General features: G+C 35.6%; 2 pseudogenes; both read left to right on the top strand.

Moving 5' to 3' along the window:
• The first annotated feature begins 250 nt into the window (after positions 1-250).
• LOC149794520 (cytochrome P450 2U1 pseudogene) lies at positions 251-1525 on the top strand (annotated as a pseudogene).
• An 18325-nt stretch (positions 1526-19850) lies between these two features.
• Positions 19851-21577, top strand: LOC149794521 (cytochrome P450 2U1 pseudogene; annotated as a pseudogene).
• Positions 21578-22836: the final 1259 nt, after the last annotated feature.

The following is a 22836-nucleotide window of genomic DNA, read 5'->3' on the forward strand; positions in this document are numbered from 1 at the left end:
TACAATAAGCTAGCCAGAATCGTAAAGCATGTTTGAAGAGTTAATATACAGTGTCAACGTAGCTTCAGCTTTTCTTTTCTTCTTGGTTTTTCTGTTGGTTTATTACATAACCAAATTACCAACTGGCATTCCGCCATTCCCAAAGCCCGTTTTCCCGATATTTGGTAATATTCTTTCGCTTGTTAACAAGGATGTTCTTGAATATTTTCAGAAACTTCGGATCGAACATGGAGATATATATAGTTTATATATGGGCAGGAAGCTGATTATCGTAATCAATGGATACAGTGCCATTAAGGAAGCTCTTGTTCAAAATGGTCGCTTTTTTTCAGACAGACCAAGAAACTTCGTGTCAGAGATGCTGACCGAAAAGAGAGGAATAATAGTCACTTCTGGAGCATTGTGGAAGGAGCACCGACGTTTTGCTGTGAATGCGTTGCAGGAATTCGGATTTGGGCGCTCGTCATTCGAACAGAATATACTTGAGGAAGCTCAAGAATTGGTAAAACTTTTCGAAGAACAAAATGGCCATCCTTTCCAAACTAAAGGCATAGTAAATACATGCGTTGCCAATGTTATCTCCCAGATAGTATTTGGTAAAAGATTCAAGCATACAGACGCCAATTTCAGAGATTTTTTGGATAACGTGGATCAGGCAATGACACTTCTTGGCAATGCAAGTGTTCTCGTGAATTGTTTTCCTCTACTTGATTATTTGCCTGGAGATCCTTTAAAAATGAGGCGTCTAAAGGAGAATTCAAAGCAAACATACAGGTGGTTTGAAAGTATGATTCAAGAACATAAAACCATTTTCGAGGATGGGTCTGCGCGTGACTTCATTGACCTCTATATCTCCGAGGCTGGCAGAAGAGAACAAGAGGGCGAAGTTTCCACTTTTACTGACTTGCAGTTATGCATGTCGATTGGAGATTTATTCGCTGCCGGGAGCGAAACTACGGCGACGAGTATAAGATGGATATTACTACATTTTATTCATTTTCCAGAGATTCAGAAGAAGTGCTTCGAGGAGATAGATAAAGTGGTTGGTAGAGAAAGATTGCCCAGATTAAAAGATAAAGAATATCTCTCATACTTGGAGGCCACCATCTTGGAAACATTGAGGGTCTATCCCGTGGTTCCCCTTGCAGTACCCCACGCCGTATCGAAAGAAATCCTGTTTCGGGGATACCGTATTCCTGTAGGAACAACAATCCTCATAAATCTTCATTCAGTACTCCACGATTCTTCAACCTTTAAAGATCCAGACGTTTTCCGACCAGAAAGGTATTTAGATGCAGATGGTCACATATCAAAGCCAAAGGAGCATATTCCGTTCTCCATCGGAAGGCGTGTGTGCCTCGGTGAAGGTGTAGCTCGTATGGAGTTATTTCTCTTTCTTGCCACACTCACTCAAAGGTTCGAATTTCTTCCGGTAGAGGGCGAGCCGCTTCCAGAACGGAAGGGAATTCTGGGAATGACCTACTCTCCAGTGCCTTTCTTAATCAGAGTTGTGAGACGAAGCTAATAGCATGCGTCAACTTGAGGAGTAAACAATCGAGTAAAATGGTAAAAATATTCCATTCCTTTTCGTTTTCACATATTTCATCTGTATAGATGATACTACTACCATGAAGTCATCGAGTACATGTGACTCTTGTCTTTGAAATTATTTTTGATCAGTAAAATTTTCATTTCTTAGAGTGAGACCTTAAGTCCTGCTTATTTTATGCCATTCATAGCTGAAATGTTCAAAACATGTTTTGAGATACAGTATCGCTCATGCTTGTGTTTGACCATATAATTCAAACACATTTATTTATGATGGTTCGACACAGACTAATTTGACGGTTCGTATTTTGCTGTCATATCATTGGTTTGGGAAAGTTATTTTAGGATATTCGTTTTTTATAAAATAAAGGCAGTTCTGAGACTAATCTCAGGCAGTTTGAGTCTGGTAGATTACATGCAACAGCGAAACACAAAGGGGCGTTATGGAAACATCCGTTCTCCTCGCTCATCCAGGATTCATAAGTTTGAACTTGAAACGGTAGAATATTTACTTTTTAAAATTTTATTTTATTTTATTTTATTTTATTTTATTTTATTTATTTTTTATTATTATAATTCGATCTTTTTTGATGTGATGTAAGCGATCTATTGATGTTACAATACTGACTGAAGCTGCTTTAATTAAAAGTCTGTCCTTAACAAAATCCTATACAATGTATCGAAATGTGCAAGAAAACTTCATGACACGGTCATTTGGTGAATTTTGCAATCATGCTATAAAATGAAATATCAGTCGCAACTGTACGTGCATTTCTAAGACCGTACACTCATGGTATATTTTAGGTAATGGAAATGCTCGTGGATTTGGTATTTATATTTAATTTTCATTCTATAGGAAAGCATTACATGTACTTATGTACAGGTAAAACTAGATTTCATTTCGTTTTGTTGTACCGAAAACCTGGTGATTCTTGCATATATTTTAAGTCTAGGTACAAGCTTAACAAGAATTTTGCAGTCGGACTATTTTGATTGCATTTATTTATAACTAAAGAAATTCTTCGTTGTAAATCTGGTTAACAAGGATATAGCACAGCCATATACAAATGCCAATCAATTAGACTTTCCAAACATTCATTAAAGAGAAAACTTTGAATGTCCTTGATACTCGTAACAAGCAGTTTGCTGGAGCACGGTTTTAGTCGTCAGAATTCGATTTTATACCGGAAACACAGCCTGAATGTGAATATATTCTCTAAAGGATATATTGCTAATTATGAGGAACTTTATTATTATTATTATTATTATTATTATTATTATTATGCAGTGCTGAGTGACACGTACTTACTGTGAGAGATACACGAGCAACTGGACGTAGCCAACTAAGTGGGGAGGTTCGACCCAGAATTCCAGTACAAGAAAGATTTGCTTTAACTTATGTTAGGACTGCAGTTCTCTTTTGGTTTCGGTGCGAGAGGACTTATTGCGTCCACCTTAGTCACTTAATGTTCCTTCTTTTTCTTCTCATCAACCCCCGCATTTCTCCTCCCTCTGATTGCACTGTGTAGTTCACACAGTAGTCATTGTGGTGGATGAAGTTCATGCAGTAGTCATATTAACTAAAATCACATCGGATTCTGAACATGGATGCAAAAATTATTTAGCCGTTAACAGTCGGAATTCTGTGGAAAAAAAAAAGATATTTTGTCATTTATCCTTTTTATCGATTTATGAAAATTGAATTTGATAAACTCCATCTTTGCGATATCGTTACGATCAGAGTGAGGTTGTGACACCTGGATTATATATCAATCTGTTAGCAAATTATCAGAATAGAGATACAATGCTTTCCATGAAAATTGTACGGTGTTCACGTGGTTTTATCTTAGCAGTATCGTTTGTCTGTCAAATACATTACCTGGTCACATTAACATTAGTGATATCTCTCTCTTCTTCCTCCGAAACTAGCCCTCACTGAAAGACAACAAAACGTCCTTCTGTGTGTGTATATATACAATTACATGTCTACTCGCTAGGTGGCTACCGTTTTACCCGTATGTAACCAGCATTTAGTTTTGCTTAAGGCTTCAAACTTGGACCTTCATGAATCGAATTTGTTCTGTATTTAAATTCAACCATCCACTTTTTATTTCAGTGGCAAATTTAGTCTAAACGATTTATATGTTGCATGCAACATTGTGTGAATTCAAGTGAATTCATTCGAATTGATGCAGTTATCGAACCGTGATTGCCACGTATGATTTCGGCCAGTAGCATACAATTTATTTGCATTTAAACGTCATTTCTATAAATTGATTGCATTTCTATAGGGGGTAGATTACCAGTTCCACAACTTACATTAAGCCCCAAGTGCAAGCCTTGCTAAGAGTTCAGGACATCAGCCGCAGAGATGGCGACGTTCCTGTAAGCAGCACTACAAAATATATTCCGTAGGTTTGGTTTTTGCTTCAGGACATGAACAACCTAACTTCCTTCATTATGTGACGTATAATCAATGCAGAGAAATCCGATTATTTCCTTCTCAATATTGTGTACATCTTGGGATGGAATGAGCGTTCCATATATATCATCTTGGCATTTTTTTCCCAAGAGAGAGTTTTTTCAGGCATTGGAGAAGGCATCAAACAAGAGGTTTATTTTCAAGCATGGGAGAAGGCATTAAACAAGACGTTTATGCTGGGCCTTTAATAAACGTTATGCTAATGGTATGTCCCGTTCAGGACGTACACTGCGGTGAAGGCGGCATTTCTGGACTACATGCTATACAAGCATGTTGTATAGCTTTGGTTTACGATATGAACAACCTTATTTCTCTCATTCTTCGTTCAGGATGGATAATCACTTTATATATGGAACTCTTAGCCCATATCAACTTGTAGCCTTCCACACAAACGCATTGCACGTATCAGATACAATTCATCCACACCCACACTGCTAAGTCTCGAAACGCGAAGATATAAGATGCAATTTGATTGGTTGATTAAATTAGCGATTATGGTAATAATATAGGTTACCACAACATGTCCCCAAAGCGGTTGCTGTCAGATCTTCGCTGGGCTCACATTGGGAGCTTCGCTCCACAGACCTCTCACAGACTTCTTTACATATCCCCCTCCCCACACAATATTTACAAAAATTCACCCCTGTATTGTGATTTTTTTTACTGTATGTACTGAATGAGTTATATAAAGATTGCATAGCATTTCGACAACTGCAAGAAGTGCAAGTAAACATGTAAGCTTTACGCGGTGTTAAGTACAGAAGTACCTGTAACCACAATAGTCTGACGTTTTATTAATAAAGTACGGCGAAATCTCTGACGACATGAAATCATCTTATCGATTATATAAATGAACACTAGACGGTAGTAGCCCATTCTACCAGTTTCTACCCTGCAGTAAATATGCGTTAGGGTCTAATAATTGTAGCGAACACGGCGCAGAATATGTGTTATTTTTTATTCTAGGAAAATTAATATCAATAGATTAGTTGAATGATAATTATCAGTTTCTTAAAAGCTCACTGACCAACAGTTGTCTTGCAGTAGGTACTCTTGCAGCTGTCTGCATAGTAGCCTTACAAAATTTAATTTTATATTAATCAGATTTAATGCCTACTGACAAGTGAACTGGAAATACATGCCAACACTCATGCACAATCTCACACTGCAATCCAGTTTAATTTAGGGCGCTTTCTCTGTTCTCAGTCTTTTCAGCATTTGTTTTTATCATGAGTAGTTAATTGTCACAATAACTGAGTCACGTATCATGAGTAGTTAATTGTCACAATAACTGATTCACATATCATGAGTAGTTAATTGTCACCATAACTGAGTCACATATCATGAGAGGGAGCAAGAGAGTGGGCACAAGCATTGTCCATTTTAACTATACAATGGCAGAATGTTGTTTTTTTTCAAGGTAAATCTAGCGACTGGGACTGAGATTGTAATCTGATATTTTAGAATAGTATTGTTGTGTTTGTTTTATTCATCATGTTGCAGATTAATTTTGTGCATGGATTTTGAAGAATATTTTCTTTACTGGTGCATTGGTACTGAAACTTTTTATTTAACTACTGTATTTATCGTCTAGAAAAAGACATTTGTTTTTTTATACTGAAAATTCAATTCATCATGCTGAGTAGGGGTTATGCAATAAACGTGACATACTGACAATTTGATAAATTTAGGTCTATTATTGGAAATTCTGTTTTTGTACATACAGAAAAAAACTAAATTAAAATGTGACATACATAAAAATCTAAATAATTGTTTTTAATGTTTTCATGCAACTATTCACATCCACAAATGCCTGCATGGTATCCACTGTGATTAACTGTTTTACTACAGTATTCATTAAGCAATGATACAAGATCCACATTTAAATGGATGGCAATAATTTGAAAATATTCCATTAAATATTACTTACTGCAGAGTGAAGTACCCTTCAATGTTATCCATTGATGTTTTACTACTAAGCAGACTTCATTGATTTTCATGCATATGTGAATAACCCATAGTTTTGTCATAGTTTGTGTTTTGTTGTATAAACATTTTCTTTATGCAATAAAAGTTTTATTTAACTTTGCCTTTTTCATAAGCCAGATCAAATTCTCAAATAATGTGTCCGAAGTTAAATCATTGTCTCTGATTTGTCTTATTTTTCATTACTTTCAGACATACTTAATTTGCAAAAGTGCATTTCGTAAAGAACGGTGTCGAGTTATTCCAAATTAAATTATAGGGTTCAGTAACAAACGATATTTCAATGGCCATGATGTTATATTATTCAAAGTATCTTTTCTATAGTGATACAAATAAAACTGTCTGAAACCACCTGTTTCTATTAACAACTTACAAAGAAGAAGTATGGACTGATATATGTAACTTTAAACACACGAACTTAAAATTGTACAATATATCACCAAACCTTACATGTTTGGGACTAGCTTTATTTTGGGTTGGGTTACATTAATTTAGTTATGTTTTGACTTGGGTACATATTGACTTGAGCAAGTTTTACTTCCCTTCCATATCTTTATGGGTTTTTTGGTACTATTTATAAATTCACAGACAGTATTATTCCATTTACTTGAGTTCTGATTTACGTTTGATTTAATGTAAAATCTAAACTAAACACTCTGCACTCATGTCAGTGAATAAAGATATACTAAATGTTTCTTTGAATTTAACCTTTTTAGTGGTGTGCAATCTTTATAGGCAATATCTGTAGTAACATAACCACCATTGTTATTTCTCTCAACTGTTAATGGTTTAGTTAGGGTTGTCTTGTACATTATTGACACAAAAAACAACTTAGAAGAGAATTCGTTGTCTTACAAGGCAGTGCATGCTCATATGATCATGGTATATGTTCACTGAGCAGTGCTGGTGTAGGTTGTGGAAAGTTCAGCATATGTGAACCTGACATGTTCTGTGTTCCTCTTTATTAAAGCTCTCCTTCATTATAACACTGTCCATACCAGCCATGGAATATACTGCCTTATCTTCTCATACTGAAGAATATGACACACATAATTTTACTACAATATAATAAAATAGGGTACATGACAGTATGTGCCATATAACAGGAAATACATTATAATGGAGCTCTGTACTAAGCAGTGTTTCCCTTTACCTTCATTTATGCATCATAACCCCCAAAATGTTTAATCTGAGCCCCGGTTATGACACCATGGACACTTTTGACACTGTGGATGCTGATCCAGCCTGATTTGATGGTAGGATTTGAACCCATATATTTTAAGTCACATGTCTGGCATGCTGACCAATGTGCATTTGTGGCTTCTACCTCTATTATCTGTCTTTTATCTTTTATGATATTTAATTGAGTACATTGGCCTGTTCGTCATAGCTGAGCTTCAGAAAGAATAAGGGTTAGAAATTATACAAGTCAGATGGTGCATATTGTCATAATAACTGAAATTATCCATAATAAACTGGTACATTTCCATTTGCTTTATGCACTAAACTTCTTTGTTGTACAATTTCAGCTAAATTTTAATTAGGCTCCATTATATTTTTACAAATTACCAGATGAGTTCTTCATTACTCTATATGTGTTTGTAATGTAAATATTTTCCTATGTCACACTATGCAATAACAATAATATGAAATATTATAGCATCATAACATTTCCTTGAATTCATTAATATACTTTGTTCAGAACCTAACACTTGTGTACTTTGTAAATTGGCAATTTGCATATACCATATTTTTAATCTTGTGAGCATTTTTGACTCACATTATGTGTAGGTCATAGGTAGTCATGTTCCTGTTGTACATTACCATCATCTGGGACATCCTTGTCTCGTTCCAATGTGAGTTGAATAACTTTGACTCTCAGAATGGTTTATAAAAATTATATGTTGTACAATTAATGGAAATAGGAAACTAGACTGCTTAATATAAGTAAATTTTTCATTCGTCATCTGCTTTGCTCTCTCTATCATCATCGGAAAATCATACATGAATCATTATTTTCTCTCTCGCGATGTCATTCATTGTAATGTATCGTATTACGTATTGATTTTATCATTCGCAATTCTCTCTCTCTCTCTCTCTCTCTCTCTCTCTCTCTCTCACACATCATCATCATTGGTTAATCAGTGGTATAAAGTATCAGCTATTCTCCTATCCTACTGTTGTTTTAATTCAATGATTATCATCATAATAACTAATACATCTCATACAAGTATCATGCTGTCTTGTCCACTATTATTTTCTTTTATGAAAACATATAAGTACAAACAACAAATAATCGTAGCAGGTGGCAACCTCTAGAAAATCGATGAACATTTCGTTCAATCTACCGGGTCCAGCATCCGTTTTTAATATTTGAATTGTGATGACGTCATCAACAATTATTTCTGCTATCCGAAATTCAACTACATATTTCTGTTCTGGAAATTTATATAAAATTATAAAATGATACAATCTGAAATAAAAAGCAAGCTAAACATTTTATCTTGTTAAATTACTTTCATAATGTCATTCAGCCCGCGGTAGAATGGGCTACTTCCGTCTAATGGATTTTATATGTGAGGGTTTTTGACTGCAGTGGGGAAAATAAAGGTTAATTCGCCAGACTGGATTAATGAAATGGTCGTCTGAGAGTTATGCATTGGTATGTCACTGTCTTTTGAATGTATATGTGTAGTTTTCCAGTCTCCTTGCGATTCTGAAGCGATAAAAAACACGTGAGAAAAGTCGAATGGAGCGGAGGGTTGTGATCGCCGTTCCACTCATTGTGTTCATTTATACAACCGATAAGGTGATTTCATATTGTCAGAGATTTAGCCGTACTTTATTGATAAAACGTCAGACTCCTGTGCTGCAACCACCTTATATAAATACTGCATATCATATCCACTGTTACAAAAGCAGGAAGACGTGTATATAAAGCGGTATATTGATTTTGTTTTAAATACGGTATTACCTCTCATTTACTGGGTTCCATTTTCATGTGACGAGAAAATTGCGCCTCAAAATCTGAACGAGGATCACATGCGTATAAAGTTCAAAACTGTGTAACCATAATTGTTCATCATGTTTTTGAAGATCTATCAAAAAGTGTAAATGTAACCACGGTGCTGGTATTCTTCTGTTTGCTTTTATTTATTTACTTCGTAACCAAATGGCCATCCGATATTCCACCATAAGTTTGATAACAAGGATGTTCTCGAGTGTTTCCAGAAACTTCGGAACCAGTTTAGTATTACTATATGTGGTCTTAAAATAAGTCATAGAAAATAGTGAGAAGCAACAGGCTTTGTAATAATTAACAAATAATTTATTTCCCTAGAATACAAAGTGAAATGTACCAATAGGAACTTACGGTATTGTGAATTAAGTCTCAAATAATCCTAGAATTGCAGACGCAAGTTCTAATAATTAAAGTTCTAAACAAACTTTTGTCGAAATCCTAATTAAATCCAATGATCAAATTGTTGATCTGGCCGTGGTGGCCCGTATAATGCTGGTGTGGCAACAGTCTTTTGTTGGATCACAAAACTTCAGTCCAAACATTAAATCCTTATTTGAAACTTCAGTATACTTTCAAGTTTCTATTTCCAAGAATATTATTTTTGATGAGACTTTTGTATTTCTAGAGCAGAATCACTTTAAATTAATTAATTTGAAGAAAGAAAAAAACAAAAAAACAATCCAACAGAAATGTATTACTGTACACAACATAATACCTTAGATACTGCCAACATTTTAAAGAACGAATGTATAATTTTTCCAGTCACAAGATTATTTAGTCTTCCACCTGACCTCAGGTCACAATTAACATTTCTAAAAATTCCTTAACTAATGGAAAAATAACCTTCTAGAACGTTTACAGGTAGACCCGGCAATTCATATGGAATTTCTAAAGTTCACGATTCAAATTAGGTAAACATATTCACTGCAAACCCAAAGTCAATAATACAGTCAGGTAAAAAACGAACTTGATTATTTAACAAGGTCAGGTCCAACATACAATGTCACATTATCCAAAGCATGTAATGAAGTTTTAAAAATACTAACAAACTATGTAAATTAAATATACGTAACAATTCATACCATCCTTTCCTACACCAGTCACTAAAAGGGAATCAAATGTCGATGCGTTTTATTAACCAGTAATGGTCACTGTAACAGTATTAGAAAGGTCAGAGGAAAGAGGAATCCAAATCCAAAGGTATGTTCTTCACGAAACCGTAGGACTCTCAGTATATCCAAACGCGAACGAAGTTTCTTACTGGAATCTGTTCTTTGAAAATTTGACAATACTGATTTCATCAGCATCGTATCGCAGTCTCCACTTAGCTGTAATGTCCCGCTGAACAGTTTATCTGGTGAATTTTCATCCGACAATGACCTATTGCAGAAAAATGAGAATAATTTTACACTGAAGATACAAATAAAACCAAACCAATGATTTTTGTAGAAAGCATGCATGTGAGATTTTGAATGAGGCAATCAGGTTAATTCCTTATACAACTGGTGGCTTTTATAGTGAACCAACACTGCCACAACCCCTCTTTTAGCTGCCTTGTTAAAGGAAAATATTCAAAATAGCTTTGTGCTGTAAAAAAAATGAATGCAAACATTCATTTTTTTACAGCACAAAACTATTTTGAATATTTTCCTGTGACAAGGCAGCTAAAATAATCAGCATGTGCCTTATGAATGAATTAAGTTCACTAGTACTTAAATAAATTAGCATACTTTTCATCACCCCACTACCATCTCGATTTTTAGATATTTACCTTTGTAGCAGACATACGTAAAAACGTAAGCCATGTCTGCTGTTCACTTGCAGCCCAAGCTAAGCATTTAATCTCCAGTGCTAGTCTAACTATGACAGACAGTCACCAAACAAGCCAACTCATTTTCAAGCCTAACTCAAAGTAAATCTAAACCACATTACATGTTTAGCTTTTGTGTGAATTTATAAATCCTAGGTTTATGATAATTAGGTTCATGCCTTCTACCTTAAAAATTAGGGTGGATTCAAAATACGAAGCTATCCAGTGAGACCTAAAGTCGTACAGGTTTCGAAGCAGAATACGCATGTCATTAATTAATGAGGATAGCAGCGTCGTGTCATTAGCCAGTGGAACACATGGGATACTTAAGGTACCAACCTGTATTCAAGCTTGAATAAGAAACTGAACAAACTCTTAAGCACTTTGCCTGATATATTTTCCGTGAAGCCAAACGATGGTTTTAACATCTTGAAATAAAGCACCAATTAATCTCCACGCTTTTCATTTCATTCCAAGAAAGCAAAGTTTGAAGTTAAGCTGATCATGCTATATTGTAGTGTGTGTTTGTGTGTAATTTTGGGTTTATAAAGTAGCTTTAACAGTTTTTCAGTCATATTGCTACTATGTCTGTAATGTGGCAGTTTATATTAATGTCTAGCAGTGAGGAATCGTGCCTCAGACATGTAACATAACGTCCTACCCAATCGTATTATCCGGACACCAGGTCGAACAGTCCTAACACTAACCTCTTAAGGCTGAACGCCTTGCTAGGCAGCTGTTAGTATCATTTTTATAAAAACAATTTGTATGGCTTGGCTGCGATTCGAACCGGCGGCGTCGCGCATCCAGTCCGAACGCTCCATCCACCTGGGCCACATTAACAACTCAGTAATTTGGAAAAGCTGTGGAACTGGATGCAGGGAAGTTCTGTGGAACACTAAAACTAAATTAAGAAAGGCTTAAGATAAAATATCTGGACGGAGACATAAATCGGAAACCTCATTATTTGATTCGTGACGCGTGGCGTCAGCATTTTGAATTCCGTAGAAATGACAGACTTGGTAATCGTTTCATCTCATATTTTGCCGATAAAATTAGGAATACTGTCAAGCCTATTTGAGATCAAGATATTGAAGACGAAACGGACAGCCGATCGTGCGTTAACATTATGCAAAATGAAATGAAGAGGTTGTGAGAAAGTTGAAGAAAAATGAATCATACGACCATAATAAAATACACAGAACATGTCATCAATCGATTAGTTCCATTGAGTGCCACATATATAATGGCATCGTTTACTTTCAGACGTATCCTAACTAGCTTATATGTTTAATTGTTTTTCTTGTTTTTAAACGTGGTGTGTGTGTGTGTATGATTAGGATTTTAACGTAGCTTAACATTGTTTCAGTCATATCGCCACGATGTCTGCATTTGCCAGTTTATAGTTATGTCTAGCACTGAGGCATCATTCCGCAGACATATAACATCATGTCCCACCCAGGAACATTATCCTGACACCAGGATACAGCATTCTATGCTAATACATTTAGAAAACTCATGCAAATTATAACCAAACACCCATCATAGGTAAATTGTATGCATGGGATCATTTATCTATCACACAATTCCCTGATGAATACAAACTAAGCTAAGATCCTCTAAGTTCGATTCCCTAGCATTAGTTTAACGGAAAAGTTTCTCCGCCATCATTTGACCACAACTTTTGTATTCTAATATTTGCAACGTTCATTCATCGATTGTACGCAAGTCTGTGCTACTTTATCAGCTCCTCTGCCATAGTTTGAGATAATAGTAGCCATTTTGATTTCTGGCTCCTCTTCACTTCACTGTATGCCACATGTTGCGACTTGGGTATTTCTAGTAGCGATACATGTTCTTGATTTGCTGTATTTTCTTTCTCGTCTATTTTCTTTACACTTGTTTGCATTTTCTGCTACTTTTAAAAATATCACGACTCTTAAGTTTGTATGGTATATTATCCTTACGAAATTTCAAAAAGACACATCTCATTGAAATAATTGCTTCCATAGGAAAAAAAACCCACTATTGTAAAATATCACTAGAGTGAATTGGTGATATAGCCTCCTAAAATCATTCTGCAAAAACGTAATGGAAAGTTCTCACAGAATACTACATCCAATTATGCATGTGATGTATTTCGCAATAAAACTGAAATTTCCACGAGTCACCCATGTTACGATTGCTTGTGTATTAGTTTTAATGTTTGTAAAGTGACTAGTGGACAGGTAAAGAAAAATGCGTCGTAAAGGTCTCGTAGACCACCTTATGATGGGATGGGGTGGGGTGCTCCCAGTATTATCTTTAATTATTTCAGAAGACAAATTCATTTAAAATGTCAAATTCCAATTCAATAGCAGGAGGCAAATGACTTGCAACAAGCACATCACATACAAAAATACGAACTTATTTTACTATATAAGAAATTAATTCTAACAGTATGAAATATATTTTTTGTATCTAAACATAAAGAACATTTCCATACAATTATGAGATGCTTTATTTCCACAGATATCAAACTAGAAACTACATTTGTATATAGTACAGATAAGATGATTGAGTGTAAGGTACTTCACTGATAAAACATCAGTCTCCTTTGGTAGCAAATATAAAAATAAAATATATTGAATACAAATAATGTTTCTACCGCTACCAGTAACCAGCTCAATTTGTTTTTATTATTACTGCTACAATACATTACCAAACTTCCCTGATACATTTGGATATGAAATGAATGTAGTAGTTAAAAAGATTAGTACAAATTTTTACATGTATCTTCTACAGATGTGATTGTTTTCTGTTAGAAGAGTACCCCCCCCACATATTTTTTTAAACACTTTAAAAGTTCTTAAGGCTGCTCACAGCTCAGGCTGTTGTAGCATCTATCGCCCCCCACCCCCTCCAACCCCCATATTTATTTTCATTTGTCTGTGATCTTATCGTTATTTTATCCTGTTTAAAATATAAGTTAATATTGTCATGACACAAAAAATATCAGCACAAAACAACTATGCAATAAAGCAAAATAAATAATTAAAAACTATATACAGTCCTGTGTTTAGCTTTTGAAAGGAAATATTGAAGAAAAATTAATATTTCATGGAAACCGGCTTTCATAAAAACAATATTGTTAGATGAATTAGTCTAAAACAACAATTACCATTCACGTAGGCATTTATAAGGAACAAACACCTGGATTGTCTAGTCTTGAAGTTAAACAAGTACCAGTTTGTTACTTTGTGGAGATCATTTGATGTACCTGCTGTTGATGAGTGGTCAGTAAGCAATGAAATTGTTGTTCCCAAGTCGTATAGACACGAAATTCATAGTCTAGCTGGTCAGGTTGGTGTCAGTGAGACTTATCACAAGATCCTCAATCATTTTTATTTGCCGAAAAAAAAAATTGATGTTTATAAGTACCATAGATCTTGTTACACTTGTCAAATGGTTGGAAATACCAATCAGAAGATATCTTTGGCACATCTGCAACCTATTCCTGCATTTGACCATTACACAAGCCATTTAGCATAAAAATTTACTGTCGGTTCCGTACCTAATACCAAATCAAGCAACCAATACTTGTTGACCATAATGTGTGCGTCCTCAAGATTTATATAGGCTATTCCTTTGGTAAATATTAAAGCAAAGACTGTTCTAATAGTTTAGGTAATGTTTTTTAACAGTTGTTTGTCTCCCCAAATCTGTACAGCAATTTTATGTTAGATCATTTCCAACAACTTATGTATGAATTAGACATCCAACAGTTTAATCTGTCTGCCTATCACCCTGAAAGTCATAGGGCTAACACAAGACTGCTAGCAAACACTCTCAAATACCCAGGATATATGTATACAATTATAATGAATCAAACCTTAAAAAGACTTGATCAGTAAATTCCTGCGTTGTGTAATCATGTTGGTAATTATCACCAAATGAAAGACCCCATGGTTACCCCAAAACAGCAAAAGACTGTCCCAAAACACCACTAACTACCCAGGATACATGTAGGCAATTAAACACAATCAAACCAAATAAAAAGACAGTGATCAATAAAATTCTATCCTGTATAATCATCAAGCAAGTACAGTAGAGTTTTTTCTCATGTTGATAACTTGCTGAAGGAAAGATCCTAAGAATGCCCCAAAACACGTTTTCCGACCCAGGATACATGTATACAATTACAATAACTTAATGAAATATGTAGTTTTGATGCTCTCTCTCTCTCTCTCTCTCTCATCAAAGATAATTCACTAAACTACTTTTATATTGCAAAGAGCACCACACTTAAAAAGTCGGCATCATGAGTCACCACATTCATATTTCAAAAATTCTTTTAAAGTTTATATTACAATGTGACAATGAGCAGCTGAATAATTAGAACCTTAGGGTGCTATGTTTATATCTTTTAATTCTTGAATCAATTTATTATTTTTAATTGGTTTGATAATGATAAGAATTACAATAAATAAAAGTAAAATCTCCTGTAACATAATGTCCTTTGTCTCTAATTATTTTCAGTTTTAGAGACACAAATTTTAAAGGATGCAAACCGGTTTTAAGGCTGTTGTTATATATAAATACATTCAAAGGTTAGAGGTGGAGGTTATGTACATTAAAAATGCAAATTAAGTATTGAAAAATAATTGTACACTAAATCTAGTACTTCTAATCGCAAGTAAACAGTGTTATCACGAAACAAACTTGATTTTCCACAATTTGATTATTTCGGCTTTTGTGACAAAATATCTTAAAAAATGAAGATTGTGATAAGAATAAGAAAACCTTTAAGAATTAAATTCTTTTAAATGTCATTTTACCTACAAACTTTTTTATGTGCTGTTGATGTTGCTATGAAGCATATTATTTTCGTCTGAGTTTATGTACAATAGTATTATAGGAAAGGATGAACGTCTGTGAGGTGCGTCAAAATGGGTGACGTACAATACAATAGGTACAACCAGGGTTCGTCTGATGAAAGCTCGTTAAGAAGTGTTAAGAGGGAATATATATTCGTCGTTTCTGATCCTTAATTTGCAAAAGTAACTGATGTTTCCAAATGTAATGATACATATCACTAAGAAGTAGATTTCTTAAACGGTGAAAGTAAATACTTAAGTGCGTCAAAACTGGGGCTGAAGAAGATGGACCACACTGCTGTAATTTTATGCGTCTTTCTTTTCGTAAGGTGCTGTAAATCACTTAGATCTCTGAGAAAGCAAGTGGTTTTAGAGAAGGATTAAAACTTCGTTGCTAACGTACACCTTAAAAAAGGAACTAAAAGAAGTACAATATTTATCGACATAAAATGAATGCTGTAAAGCTCCGTGGGGAGCAATAATTATTTCTGGTGAAGGAAACACTTTAGAAATTTAGAGCGCCGTCTTTTTTCATAATGTCATGCTAATCTTTAGTATGCCATCATGACACCAAATGGCGACACATGTTGGAAAATAAAGACGATACTGATAAAATTTAGTATTTACATTGTTTTAAGGCCACATCTGTATGGGAACAGCAGTTGGAATGATGCAGTTGTAATGTGGCAAGTTTCTAAACAGAATACAATGACGCAGAAGAAAAGTAGATCTAAGCACTTGCAAGCAGACATTTACAGCTAGCGTCAATGAAGAATAGCACATTCATGACTAGAATTATGAATGTAGCACTTGCAAGCAGCCATTGACAATAATGCAAAAGGAAAGTAACACTTGCAAACTGCCACGTTTAATGAAGATTAAATTGCTTGTAGGGCGAAATGGAACAATGACCGAGCTTATCCAAGACGGTGTATTTGACAGAACCTTCCCGCTACTTCCAGAAGATTCACGACAAAACCAAATACATGAAACGCGTGGACGTCCTTCGTGAGGACTTGATCCCGGTCAATTACGAAGAAGAATTGGACTTTGTAGAAGCCGACGAATTTGGAAATGTCATCATTGCGGCTTACGTGACAGCCCATGCTCGCTTAAAATTGTACGAAGCGTTACACCAATTTGGAGATCGTGTCCTTTATTTTGACACGGACAGTTGCATCTAAATCGATCGCTTGGGTCACCGACACCCTGAGGTCGAAGGAGACCGTTTAGGAGCCTAGACGGACGAGCACCCCAACGACAAGATTCTAAGTGTAAAGTGAAAGAATTGACTCTCAATTATCGCACCAGTCAGGTGGTGAACTTTGGGGTTTTGAAAGAAGTCTTGCAGTCTGGAAAGAATCAAGATTTCCAAGTGACCACCTACCAAGCTCACAAGATTGTACGTTGAGCCAAACACCAGATCATCAATCGACCTTAGTAAAAAGTGCATCAAGTCGTGTATTAGAAACGAGTGCGACTTCCCAACCACTTCACTTTACCGTACGGACACACTGGTATAAAACAATTTGGTTCCAAGACAATAGCCACCAACACTTAAGATGACTTCGAGTCAGCAAGAATTGAATGAGAGGCTCAAGTCCAATGAGAAACTCGAGTGCGATGCTGTGTGTAACGATCACATCACCAACGAATTACGACGTCTTAGTTGTTTATTTGCTAACGCCATGGAAAACTATGTGCAATCAGTGCAACTTCCAGACTACAAGACTTTACCTTATGGACACTTTGATATCAACCAGAATTAAAAGGTTCGACTTCCAGGAACGACACTTCATTGCGAGAGCAAGCGCCGAAAAAGATGAATCACTCTACGCAGATGAAAAAAGAGAAGGAACAAACATCGCTGGCTTCTTTCACCATCACCATATCGTCACAGCAAAGTGCGTCCAAGAACGGAAAGGATTCAGTAGCCCTAAAGGAGTATTTTAGCATCCAAATGACTCAGATAGCGATTTTGAGAAAATTTAGGACGACAACTTACTCCTACACAGTGCAATTTAAAGACGCCGCGTGTGACATTCCACCCGAGGAATCAGCAGGTTTCATTACGGACTTATTTGACTCACTGTTAGAGGAGCTCAAACGACAGTACCAAGTCAATGATCGTGGTTGTTTGAGCCTATCTATGTATCACGACAGTTTGAACTCTCCTGTATGTCTCAGGTTTAGTACACCTGCAGAATTAACTTCTTCCAAACTTTTGAGGGCAATTGAAGACGTGCAGACGATGAGAGGAAAATTTGACATCACCGATGGAAAAGTGACTATTCATATTGCATACGTTGTACCTACATGGGAAGAAGACAATGACTGCACTTGATCTGCTTACCGATAAATGTACCTAGCACGATGAACATAACAGAAGAATGACGAATGAAAGGGAGTTCGTGATGAAAAAAATCTACACTGGGACACAAGTGGTAGCTGGCCAGATTTTAAACAACGTGTGTGACGGATACAGAGAGAAACATGAACTTTGTCCTATCTGATAGTTTTTTCTTGCTTTAGCTATTTCTTAAAAATGGTGCGTGAAAGAAAATGTCATTTTTTATGAAATGTAAATACATTGTATATGAGGTGTTTTTTAAGGCATGAACTTTAATTTTAAAAAGTAGCTTACTAGATCCAAGAACTGAATAACTTCTAAATAGGTTTGTTTCATGTCCAAATGACTATATATTATATGGATAATCCTTAGACCATAGAACAGGTCAGAGAACCCATGTATATACTTAAATATTTTGTACCCAAACAATAGACTTTTCTTATTGGAGTCTCTATTCTATCTGTGAGTCTTTCTTTGGAACATCTCTCTCTTATTTTCTGTATGTTTCCGTCTTCTTTGTTTGCACGTGTACTTGTTTGTTTCTGTATGTCTATGTTTGTCCCTATGAACCTTTGTCCCTATAAATGCATTTCACCCTATAAACCCCATGACGTTATCCATGTTCAATTTCCATTGACCCCAAAGTGCAAACTTCCTATTTGAACTTTATTGTCCCATTGTCCGTAAGTGGCCATGTATGCCCATGTTAAAGTCCCACTGTTATCAATTTTTATATACCCATTTTTTTAACTTTAAGGTCCCATTGTCGCTAAAGTGGCCCTTTATTCCAATGTTAAAGTCCCATTGTCGCCAAAGTGCCGGCCCTGTATTCCCCATGTTAATGTCCCATTGTAGCCAATTTTGATATACCCATTTTAAACATTAAGGTCTCATTCTTTTACACTCCAGTAGGAAACATCATTTCATAATCTATTAACCACATTACATTCCTAACCAAATGCAGTGATCATTTAGATGAACCATTGATAGGATACATTTTTCAGCATTATAAGCATGTGATTCATGCAAAATGAATTAACTTTATATAAATATATGCAAAGCACGATAATTAAAAACGGTAATATTTCTAATGTTATATTTTTGTTCCTTCAAACACTTTAGAATATAGATTGGAGCAATGGGCACTAGTGAACTGTACATGTTTGCCAATATCGAGTTCAAAAGAAATTTAAAAAAGGGTAACAAACTTTATTACTGTGAGAAATAATTGATAATTGGTAAAAATTATTGATCTAGCATTCTCCCATGAATTCATTTTAGGCTGAATATTCTGCACAATGACTTTATAACTTTAATGACACTCTATTGAAGGGCTAGAACATTTATATTAATACCGCGCATTGCTTCAAATTTTCAAACCAAACAAAACTCTCAAATAGTAGGTATGTGTATCACTATAATTGACTATAATACAATATCAGTTCTTGTCCGTCTAAGTCTGTAATTCTACTCCCCAAAGTCGGATCTGAATGACGAGTGACGTATAGATTTACGTAGTACCTGCAAGGATCATAGGGTGTGGAGAAAATAAGAGAACTAGGGTATTGGAGTCTCGTAATTATTGTATTTCCAAACAAAGAAGTCCGCACGCTCCAGATAGCATGAACAGCGAGGATCTATTTAGAGCTACATACTATAGCCTACATGTTAAGGAGTTTTACATTGACCCCAATACATGCTAAATGTACTGGCACTGGAAAAGACATTGTGGCATATTCTCATATATTTATACAAGGCATGCACATCGTTCCCAGTGCAACATAAACAGAAAAAGACGTGGACTCAAACCTGTTCGCTGAACCAGTTGTCACGTAGAGAAATAGCTAACAGTTACTTGGTTCCATTCTCAAAAGTGATAGGAAAGGACAATACAATAAGCTAGCCAGAATCGTAAAGCATGTTTGAAGAGTTAATATACAGTGTCAACGTAGCTTCAGCTTTTCTTTTCTTCTTGGTTTTTCTGTTGGTTTATTACATAACCAAATTACCAACTGGCATTCCGCCATTCCCAAAGCCCGTTTTCCCGATATTTGGTAATATTCTTTCGCTTGTTAACAAGGATGTTCTTGAATATTTTCAGAAACTTCGGATCGAACATGGAGATATATATAGTTTATATATGGGCAGGAAGCTGATTATCGTAATCAATGGATACAGTGCCATTAAGGAAGCTCTTGTTCAAAATGGTCGCTTTTTTTCAGACAGACCAAGAAACTTCGTGTCAGAGATGCTGACCGAAAAGAGAGGAATAATAGTCACTTCTGGAGCATTGTGGAAGGAGCACCGACGTTTTGCTGTGAATGCGTTGCAGGAATTCGGATTTGGGCGCTCGTCATTCGAACAGAATATACTTGAGGAAGCTCAAGAATTGGTAAAACTTTTCGAAGAACAAAATGGCCATCCTTTCCAAACTAAAGGCATAGTAAATACATGCGTTGCCAATGTTATCTCCCAGATAGTATTTGGTAAAAGATTCAAGCATACAGACGCCAATTTCAGAGATTTTTTGGATAACGTGGATCAGGCAATGACACTTCTTGGCAATGCAAGTGTTCTCGTGAATTGTTTTCCTCTACTTGATTATTTGCCTGGAGATCCTTTAAAAATGAGGCGTCTAAAGGAGAATTCAAAGCAAACATACAGGTGGTTTGAAAGTATGATTCAAGAACATAAAACCATTTTCGAGGATGGGTCTGCGCGTGACTTCATTGACCTCTATATCTCCGAGGCTGGCAGAAGAGAACAAGAGGGCGAAGTTTCCACTTTTACTGACTTGCAGTTATGCATGTCGATTGGAGATTTATTCGCTGCCGGGAGCGAAACTACGGCGACGAGTATAAGATGGATATTACTACATTTTATTCATTTTCCAGAGATTCAGAAGAAGTGCTTCGAGGAGATAGATAAAGTGGTTGGTAGAGAAAGATTGCCCAGATTAAAAGATAAAGAATATCTCTCATACTTGGAGGCCACCATCTTGGAAACATTGAGGGTCTATCCCGTGGTTCCCCTTGCAGTACCCCACGCCGTATCGAAAGAAATCCTGTTTCGGGGATACCGTATTCCTGTAGGAACAACAATCCTCATAAATCTTCATTCAGTACTCCACGATTCTTCAACCTTTAAAGATCCAGACGTTTTCCGACCAGAAAGGTATTTAGATGCAGATGGTCACATATCAAAGCCAAAGGAGCATATTCCGTTCTCCATCGGAAGGCGTGTGTGCCTCGGTGAAGGTGTAGTCGTATGGAGTTATTTCTCTTTCTTGCCACACTCACTCAAAGGTTCGAATTTCTTCCGGTAGAGGGCGAGCCGCTTCCAGAACGGAAGGGAATTCTGGGAATGACCTACTCTCCAGTGCCTTTCTTAATCAGAGTTGTGAGACGAAGCTAATAGCATGCGTCAACTTGAGGAGTAAACAATCGAGTAAAATGGTAAAAATATTCCATTCCTTTTCGTTTTCACATATTTCATCTGTATAGATGATACTACTACCATGAAGTCATCGAGTACATGTGACTCTTGTCTTTGAAGTTATTTTTGATCAGTAAAATTTTCATTTCTTAGAGTGAGACCTTAAGTCCTGCTTATTTTATGCCATTCATAGCTGAAATGTTCAAAACATGTTTTGAGATACAGTATCGCTCATGCTTGTGTTTGACCATATAATTCAAACACATTTATTTATGATGGTTCGACACAGACTAATTTGACGGTTCGTATTTTGCTGTCATATCATTGGTTTGGGAAAGTTATTTTAGGATATTCGTTTTTTATAAAATAAAGGCAGTTCTGAGACTAATCTCAGGCAGTTTGAGTCTGGTAGATTACATGCAACAGCGAAACACAAAGGGGTGTTATGGAAACATCCGTTCTCCTCGCTCATCCAGGATTCATAAGTTTGAACTTGAAACGGTAGAATATTTACTTTTTAAAATTTTATTTTATTTTATTTTATTTTATTTTATTTTATTTATTTTTTATTATTATAATTCGATCTTTTTTGATGTGATGTAAGCGATCTATTGATGTTACAATACTGACTGAAGCTGCTTTAATTAAAAGTCTGTCCTTAACAAAATCCTATACAATGTATCGAAATGTGCAAGAAAACTTCATGACACGGTCATTTGGTGAATTTTGCAATCATGCTATAAAATGAAATATCAGTCGCAACTGTACGTGCATTTCTAAGACCGTACACTCATGGTATATTTTAGGTAATGGAAATGCTCGTGGATTTGGTATTTATATTTAATTTTCATTCTATAGGAAAGCATTACATGTACTTATGTACAGGTAAAACTAGATTTCATTTCGTTTTGTTGTACCGAAAACCTGGTGATTCTTGCATATATTTTAAGTCTAGGTACAAGCTTAACAAGAATTTTGCAGTCGGACTATTTTGATTGCATTTATTTATAACTAAAGAAATTCTTCGTTGTAAATCTGGTTAACAAGGATATAGCACAGCCATATACAAATGCCAATCAATTAGACTTTCCAAACATTCATTAAAGAGAAAACTTTGAATGTCCTTGATACTCGTAACAAGCAGTTTGCTGGAGCACGGTTTTAGTCGTCAGAATTCGATTTTATACCGGAAACACAGCCTGAATGTGAATATATTCTCTAAAGGATATATTGCTAATTATGAGGAACTTTATTATTATTATTATTATTACTATTATGCAGTGCTGAGTAACACGTACTTACTGTGAGAGATACACGAGCAACTGGACGTAGCCAACTAAGTGGGGA

Source organism: Sinohyriopsis cumingii, chromosome 8 (assembly GCF_028554795.1).
Source record: "Sinohyriopsis cumingii isolate HCF-2022 chromosome 8, ASM2855479v2, whole genome shotgun sequence".
Classification (NCBI taxonomy): domain Eukaryota; kingdom Metazoa; phylum Mollusca; class Bivalvia; order Unionida; family Unionidae; genus Sinohyriopsis; species Sinohyriopsis cumingii.